The sequence below is a fragment of the Sipha flava genome, unplaced genomic scaffold, assembly GCF_003268045.1.
Source record: "Sipha flava isolate LNK unplaced genomic scaffold, YSA_version1 131_pilon_pilon, whole genome shotgun sequence".
NCBI classification, from domain to species: domain Eukaryota; kingdom Metazoa; phylum Arthropoda; class Insecta; order Hemiptera; family Aphididae; genus Sipha; species Sipha flava.
Genome location: NW_020271757.1, coordinates 935,413 through 945,204, shown reverse-complemented (window position 1 = coordinate 945,204; position 9,792 = coordinate 935,413). Strand labels below are relative to the sequence as shown.

The window sequence follows — 9,792 nt, the reverse complement described above, 5'->3', positions numbered from 1 at the left end:
ATTTCCAATAGGTTAGTATAGTATAGTATAGTATAGTATAGTCTTAGTAACATTTTGATTGTAGATTGTGATATTCTAAATGTCCAAATAAAAATTATTTTTATATTTTGTGAAACTACAATTTGTCGGCGAATTGGAAAATTTTCCATTTTTACCAGAAACCGGTTTCCGTGTCGGCTAATTGGGTATCGGCAAATCGGGCCTAAACCAATTGATTAAAACTGGGTTGTGAAATGACAAAAATAACCAAAATTCAACTGACAATTTAATGATAATATTGTACTGAACTCTGAACATTTATAGTTGGTATTACATTTTACAAAATAAATGTTTGTGGAATTAATTTAAAAATAAAATTTTCTATAGCTTGTGGAAACCAGGGGGGGGAAGTAGACATTCGATCGCCGTCGAAAGGTCCGATTTTCACGATTGCTGTGATGTATGACGTAGAAAAGAAAATTCAAGTCGATGGAGGTTTTTACGAAAATTAGAGTAGTTTAACGTCGTGTTACAGGTTTTCAACGTTTGTCACCAATACTAAAAATGAACGAATTTCCTAATGTATATATATATAAGGGTGGTTCAAAAACTTTAACTTTAGATTTTTGTAATCAGCACACTCTTATTTTGTTAAGAGACACAAAATATTTAATCTGTAAAAATTTGGACTTGTTAAGTCAACCCCTTCATGTACCGCATAAGGGTTGAAAATAACCAAATGGGGAAATTTTTTGGTTTTTGAACATAGGTCAATAACTGTAACACTTAACATAAAAATGTATAACACTTATTAGAATCTATTATTTCTCATGAAAACAGTATCTACTTACAAAATTTTTCATAAATTAATTTTATTACGGTTAAAAAAATTAAATACAAAATATTTCCTATATTTAAAATAAATTATTATTTTATGATTATCTTAATATATTTATTGAATGGATAAATATACCATGAAAAGTTTTAGTATACAAATTATTTTTATTATAGTTTCTTAATATAAAGGTTATGAGCATAGGCACAACTAGAGCTCTATTTCTGGGTGGGCTACATTTTAATGCTATCACTGACTCGTGGGGGCTTCACCCCCATACCCCCATTATTGATTATCAACACTAATATATTTATATTTATATTACTGAGAAGTCCTTAACTGTAATGGTTAATAATTACTTTCAAAGAAGAATTTTTTCACTTACAGACTAGCTACCTAAATAAATTTGAATAAAAAAGGATAAAAATATGTAATTGATAAAATATATAGTTCTGGCTATTAAATATTTATTACAAAATTAAATTAATATTATTTTTCTGTCCTTTTCTGCAAATTTATTTAAAATATCATCCACATTTACTTTGTTAGTTATATCTCTTTCTATATTCAAAATAGATAAAAATGTAAAGCGATCTTGTGCCATAGAGGATCTTAGCCAATTTTTTATTCGTTTCATTGAAGAAAATGATTTCTCACAAGTGGCTGAACTTATGGGAATAGATAAAGCCACTTGTAACAATTTAAAAAGGTTCGGATATGTTTGTTTTTCAACAACTTATTTTACATTATTCAAATTGAAATCGTTTACACTTTACTGCGATATAATACAAATTAAAAACACCTTATAGTTTATAAACTAAAATTAATTATAATCAAAACTCTCAACGATAACAAGCATTGAGAAACGCAGCCTGCTAAACAAATATCACGGACCACGGTTTTCACTTTTCTTATCTTATTCTAAGACCGTCAATACGCATGTTTATTGTTTATGCACAACATTTACGACACGGGCTAGTTATATACTCTTCGTCCGTGATTAGCGATAAAATGTTCATAAAATGAACCTGGATTATTGATAATTAACCGTAAATAATAAAATGTTTGATAATAATATAATGATAATATTCATATTATTGATAAATTTAAACTTCTAAAGACAATAAACCGTTACACAATACACATAACTAATGGGATTCGGGAATTACACATTACGTTTAAAAACTGGGTGGGCTAAGCCTACCCAAGCCCCCCCCCCTATTTGCGCCTATGGTTATGAGTGAAAATCGCATTATTTTATTAATACTTTATTCGAGAATTTTATTTAATACTTCTTTGCTACGTCCAAGATAATTTGTTCTGTAATCTTTTACAATCTGAAAAATCAAATTGAATAATTTAGTGTGATTAACTCAAAATTAATTTTTACAAGTGTATAAAAAATTGTCCTTACTTATAGTAGAACTGCTGTTGTTCTTTATTTTTAGTTATTTTTTGATTAAAATCCTCCATTAATTTAACATTGCGTTCAGCAATGTCATTTACAACTTTGATTGACGAAATTATGTCTCGAGCATTATTATATTCTAAATTATTTTTCCACTCGACGGGGTCTATTTTTAAGAATTCGGAGGAAATTTTGAAACGGGAAAAAAATTTTAGAGACCTTGTAAATAATTCAATGGGGATTTCTCGCTTAATGAACTCTTGTTCTTCTCCAGGCTTCAATATTATTCTTTTCGGAACTTTTAACTCTTTATTTTCATTATTATTTTCTTGTAAAATAATTTTTACGATTTTTTCGTTTCTCTTCAACCGAAATTCTCTCATCAAACAATGAAAACATTACACATTCCTCATTTAGGTATCATAAATGGTTACAAAATTTCTTAATAGCTATATTTGAAATTGATGGGTTGAGATCTTTATATGATATTATTTTTTTCAAAAAAATTATATCGTTTAAAGGAGCTTCAATAGGGCCCATATAGGTAAACCAATTCTGTGCAAAATACAACAACAAATATCTTTAAGGGCAGTTTCCACTCTGTGATTTTATTATACTTGATGTCTGAACAAGTAAATTTTGAAACAATAAATTGCTTTTGCCATCCATCTGGCAAGATGGTAAGCATCAGGTTGACTAAGTATTATATCTCTTAAAGGAGTACCACCCAAGAAAATAATTATAAGCTCCAAAAATTCCCTGTAATCATTACGCGGTAAATCTTCTTTTATTTTTTTTTTCAGCAAAATCCAAAATATTAAAAGCAATGTCTCCCAATTTATTATAATCATAACTGTCTGTTATACACGTGGAAAAGTTTTTTTTATTAATATTACTCCAGTTCTTTTGAATTTTTTTTAAAAATGAGAAATAGACCAGACATAACGCATAATTTTGTCTCGTGGAAAAGACCTTGTAAAACAACTTCATACATATGGTGTCAGTAAGCAAATAATAAAATATTTCGGTTTAATTTTTGTTCTAGCAGGACACAAATATCGTTTAATCTCCTTATATTTAAAACGGTGTTATCATAATAAATTAATTAAATGAATAATGATTCATCAAACATACATTGTTAACATTGTCTCATTATAAGTTTCGAAAATAAAATCCTAGTATGAACTTGTCTACCCGAATTCGTATTAGTTTCCTTTAAATGTTGTTTACTAAAAATGATTATAACTAGGTATACTTGATTATCGAGCATATAATGTAATATGATTATGATATTCACTATATTCATGACCAAGGCTCGGAACTTTAGGCATTTGCATATTTGTTTAGAAAGTGCATATTGAACTTCTGGTTCGATACAAATTTGATCCATACTACGTATATTTCAAATATAAAAATTTTTGTTGCATAATTTTGCATATTTCGTCATTTTTTGTACGAATTAGCATATTTTAGGTTTTAGAACATTTTTATGCATATTTCATAGATTTAACGAAAACAATTTTTTTTTACATTTATACAATTTAATTATAGTTAACAAAATAAAATTAGATATTTTACAAAATAAATTTATCGAAAAAAAAAGTCGTTAGATATTCTTATATTGCTCCCAATGCATTTAACAATAATATTATATAATCTCTAGTACTGAGAACTCGAAATAGTTACTGCCGACCGGCCGGCCCGTATTTATTTTTATCCAAATTTAACACGGCATTCATATATTTCATATATGATTCCTAGGAAATTTGTAAACAATTATGTTTAACCATTAGGTCGTTATCAGTATTTATACACCATATTAATTCTGTTCGTTGTAAATTAGTATTATTATTACAACTTGTAATACTACGGTCTACGTGCGTACCGGTTTCACTGTACAGTGCGAACTTCGAGTGCACATTAGTCAGTCGTCAGTATTAAGCCCGTCGCGTGTCGCAGTGATAATTTTATTTTTTTAATATTTCTGATTTAACGATGCCTAAAGATAAGCAATCATTGTCACGACGCCTTAAATCTTTAAGCTCTGAGTTCGGTGAAGATGTATTCTCTATTGATAATGTAGTTCTATTTTGCAAACTTTGCGAAGTGAAAGTGGATCCCGAAAGACGATCTAGTATTACACAGCACATAAAAACAGAAAAACATCGTCGTGCTGTAGAACGTAAAATAAATCAAAAAACAGCCAACAGCCAACAGCTATTAACAAATCTAACGTCGAAAAAATCGACTTTTAATATGGATTTATGCAAAGCTTTTATATCAGCTAATATTCCGCTTAACAAGTTACAAAATACAGAGTTTCGTCAATTCTTACAGCTATACACACAAAAAGATGTCCCCACTGAATCGACATTTAGAAAGTTTTATCTTGATGATTGTTACGAGGAAATGATGAAAAACATAAGACAACGTGTGTTTTTAAAAAAAATTTGGATATCGATCGATGAAACGACTGACGCTGAGGGAAGACAAATTGCAAACCCCATAATAGGAACTCTAGAAGAAGATAGAGCATGTGATATATTTTTATTAAATACCGACGCATTAGAAAAAACAAACCACTCTACCGTATGCAAATTTTTCGACAAATCGCTCAGTATTTTGTGGCCTGACGGAATCAAACACGATGACGTGTTATTATTTCTATCGGATGCGGCGCCTTATATGGTTAAGTGTGGGAAATCACTTAATGCGTTATATTCAAAAATGGTACATGTGACGTGCGCAGCGCATGGTCTCCATAGGACTGCTGAAGAGGTACGTGGACAATTTAGCACAATCGATAAAATTATATCGAATGTCAAAAAATTTTTTAAAAAATCGCCATCGCGTGTTCAGATATTCAAGATACATGCCCCGAATATTCCCTTACCACCAGAGCCAGTTATCACACGCTGGGGCACGTGGCTAAATGCTAGCATTTATTACTGCGAATATTACAAACAAATTTGTGAAATTGTAGAAATGTTAGACTCAGAAGACGCTTTAAGTATAAAAATAGCAAAAAAAATTTGGTAAAAACATGTGTCAAAAGTAATCTAGTATACATAAAATCAAATTTTAAAGTACTTTCAGATTCAATTTTAAAATTACAAAGAAAAAATATGCCTTTAGCTGAATCCTTAGATATTCTGGAAAAAGTTCAAGTTCAGTTACAAATGGCTCAGGGTTATGATGGGCAAAAAGTGTATAAGAAATTTGAAACGGTTTTAAACAAAAACAGCGGATTAAAAATACTAAAATAGATATCAAAAATAATTGGAGGAGAAAGTGACAACATGGATGATCTACATAAAGATCTTACCACAAATGATTTAAGTTTTTACAAGTTTGCTCCAATTACATCGGTTGATGTGGAGAGATCTTTTTCGATTTATAAAAATCTCTTGACGGACAATCGGAGATCATTTAAACTCGAGAACATAAGGAAACACCTCTTACTTCAGTGCAACACGGGTAAAAAATAACCTATCTAATTGTTTAAACATTTAATAATTCTAATTTTTTTTAGTAGGAAATCAAGAAGGTTAAAGTTTTTTGAAGATATACAGTATCCATACAGGCAGACAGCAATACAAACAAGTGTGCAAAAAGTTTATTTTTTTTTAAATTTTATTTTCTCATGTACTTAATTTTAATTTTCAAACTTTGTGTATAAAATTTATTTTTTATTTAATAAATTGCATATTTTTGCATATTTTCCAAATTTTTACTGCATATTTTACCACATATTATGATGTTTTTTAACGCATATGTATGCGCATATTTGAGAACTTTTTAGCGCATAAAGTTTCGAGCCTTGTTCATGACTAATCTGAGTCAGCTGATCAGCCAATAACACAATTACGTTTAAAACTTAACTAACTATAATCATAGGCGCAACTACATACAGTCCTGAATATTGGGGATGCTGAAATCGTTGACAATAAAATTGATGGTATTTCACTGTAATTATTATAGATTGCCTAAAATAAAACCTGGGTGCTAAATTTGAACACAAGGGTACTAAAGATCCTCTTCTGCCACCAAGTTATGACTATGACTATGATTATATTAGTTTATCCAATAGGCCGACTAGCTAATCACACAACAATCGATTATTCGGGATTTGTAAAGAAATGTTTTTGCTCTCGCTTTTTCCCCATTACAACTGTACACAGTTAATGGAATATATAAGTCTTATAAAAGCCAATATGTAAAATTAATTTATGCATGATAAAGAATAATAAGAAAATTAAATTCGAATAAATAATAAATAAAGAAAATAATAGTGACGTCACAACATATTTATGTATAAAATAATGTAAATAGTTGAAAGTATTTATAAGTTACTAACTATAAATACTTAATAAGTCCACAAATTTATATAGAAAATATTTAATTATTATGAATTATAATTTATTAATTTTTAATTAATATTAACATTATATAAGATGATATTGAGTTGAACATAAATGTTTATACCTAAGGAAATCTCAGTGGATAGAAGAATTTAAACGTAGTTTTTTCGTACATTTGTAATATTTATCAAACATATACCATTTAAGTTATACTATACAAGTATAATTGTGGGTAAATAGGCATATCTCCCGGACCAATATTTAGCCCCCCCCATAAATATTCCATGTTATACATGGCATACCGCATACAGCATACTTAACCCACGAAGTGTCACATATAAAAAAGACATATTGCAGTAAATCCAACTTGGCTTAGACTCTAAAATATAAGAGGTACATAAGAGTAGGGGTAATCTATAGGTTATTTTAAGTTTTGGTAGGAGAGCTGTAGCCCCTCAGATTTTATACCCTAGTTGCGCCTATGCCTTTCGGGCCCCTAAAAATATCAGATTCTTATACCCTAGGTCCCCCTCCCCCCTCCCATTGTTGGGATCCTGCGTATAAAAAGCAGAATCGCCAAATGCTACACGTATATGTGTAACCAGGGGCACAATTTCAATTAAAAAACTGAGGTTACTGAAGCCCTTCTTGCTTTTCCTGTTCCTTAATGATTATATACACCCGCAATCCGTACAATTCAGCAGTTACTAAAATATTGGGAAATATTTGAATATTTCTAAATTTAAATTGTTCGCTTTGATTTTATATTTTTATTGTGCATATAACGAATTACCCGTCTGTAAACACAAATGTTTCATCACATTCTGAGTGAAGCGAAGGACATTATGGTTTTATAGTAATAATAGTAATAATAATTATAATAATTTTAATATATTTTTATTTTTTAACATTTTTTCAGATAGAAATACTGGTCCAAAAGTTTTTTCTAGGAATTTATTAGATTTTAAATTGACATGCGGTGGTTCTTTAAATAGGTCATTTTTTTAAATCTTAATAGTTTTTCCAGGCGTGAGGAAAAAAACTATCCTGAAACGGTAAAAATACACCGTAAATAAGAATTTCACTTTTCAGATTTTAGTTATTTAGTCATAATTCCAAAAGTAATGTGGCTAGAAACTTGAAACTCTTACTCAGTAGTAAAGATATTTTTTTTCATATTTGATAACATTTTCAAAAAGCAATTTTGTTTGAAATATAGAACTTTAATAATACCTTATTTTTTTGAAAGGCTTTATGTAATATAATTTTTATTTTTGGATATTAAGTGAAAATGTAATATCACCTTACTCATTTACGAGTACTCATTTACCAATACTGAAAAAATGTTAAAAAATCCTTGGTCTGAAATTTATTTTATAAGCATTTAAGTAAATAATTATACTAAAAATTTTTACGGATTTTACTGTTTTTACATTAATTTTTAACATTAAATGTTTATTAAAAAAAAATGTGGTCCATCCAATCATAATGAAACTTAGATACGGATAAAAATATTTGGTTAAAAAAAAAATGTAATAAAATTGTAAAAAATAAAATATTAAACAGGTTGATAAAAAAAAAGAACCTACCGATAATTAAACTAAAAATGGTAAAATATACTTATAAATAGTTGATTTTTATACTGAATCTTTGCTCAAAAGTGTTTTGATAAAGAAATGACTTGTCATTTCTTTAAAACTTAGTATATTTACTACTAGGCTTGCCACTCGTCTCGGTGTCCCGGCCGATCATTCAGTTTATCCCGGTTAAAAGAAGCGGAGAAAATAACATTTAATATTATATAATGATAAAACGTTGAATAATATTGTAAATTATATTATTATATTATGGTAATCTAATCGGTATCGTTAAATATAATAATTATGTATTTTTGTATTAGCCAATAAAATATTTAAATTACGAGTACAAAATTATATACTTATTTTGTTCTCATATCCAAATAAAAAAAAAAGATTCATCCAATATGATGGTTTAGGTTTAGGGATTTCAAAATCTGGCAGCCCTATCTATTACTATTATCCAGTTCGAGGGCCGAAATGATGAAGGACGAATTTTCACCACCATTTTTCAAATAATAAATCTAAATATTTCTACAATAAAAATTCTGTTTTTCTATACATAACGAGTAATGAGTATTTAAATGTAAATGAACATAAACAAATTTGGGGGTACTAATTTAAAAAATGGGGGTGTTAAGCACACCCAAACCCCCTCAAATTGCGTCTATGTGTGTAACACAAAGTTCTACACGTATACATAATACCGTTGATTATAAATAGAATTTATGCGTTATAAAATATATATATATATATATATATATATATATATAATCAACGAAAATATCTAATTCATATAAACATAATACAGGTGTCATATTATATTATATTAAACCACAATTTTTAAAAGTTGAGCGAAGCGTTAACAGGTTATCTTTTAAATCACATGCAAATATTAATCGATGTGTATCAATAACTCCATAGGATGTCGTTGATGTAACAAACATTTTATCATCTGCAGCCGACCAAATTAATAAAAATAGAAATTATTGCTCCCAAAAATTATGCCACAGCGTGTCTTAGTACAACTTGAAAGATTTATCCGGTCGCATTAATCGTCATCGTTGCGACGTTGACGGGCGCGATTGCAATTGGCGTGTGGCGCGTGGCGTTGTGCGCGACAACGAATTACAACCTGTTCGCGAGCACGCAACAGGCCCGGCTCAAAGGGTAGGCGTCATAGGCCCACGCCTAGGGCGGCATTTTTCTTGGACAATTTTTCTGTATAAAAAAAAAAAATATTTGAAAAAATATTTACACGTAAGGGGCAGCGAAAACTAAATTTCGCCTATGTTTGTTTAAACACTTGAGCCGGGCCTGGTGCGCAATACGTAAAATACGTGCGTACACCATGCGTTCGCACTAGGCATCATATAAATTATGACGGGGAGATTTATTCTTACCGCCAAATAACACGCAAAAACAATACACGCTCTGCGCGCGTACAACGAAATATTATAACGCGACACGATTTGTGTCTCCCGAAAATGTTATTCCCGTTGTGTATTGAAAACGCCGCGTGCATGTTTTGCGACGTAGAAACACGTATACATGTATGCACAGTGACAGAAAAAGAGAGACGGAGAGAAAATGAAAGAGAAAAAGCTGTAATAAACGGACGGCGGTGGAGGC

General features: G+C 29.7%; 1 pseudogene; it reads left to right on the top strand.

Moving 5' to 3' along the window:
* Positions 1-4,026: 4,026 nt before the first annotated feature.
* Positions 4,027-5,859, top strand: LOC112694642 (annotated as a pseudogene).
* The last annotated feature ends 3,933 nt before the right edge of the window (positions 5,860-9,792 follow it).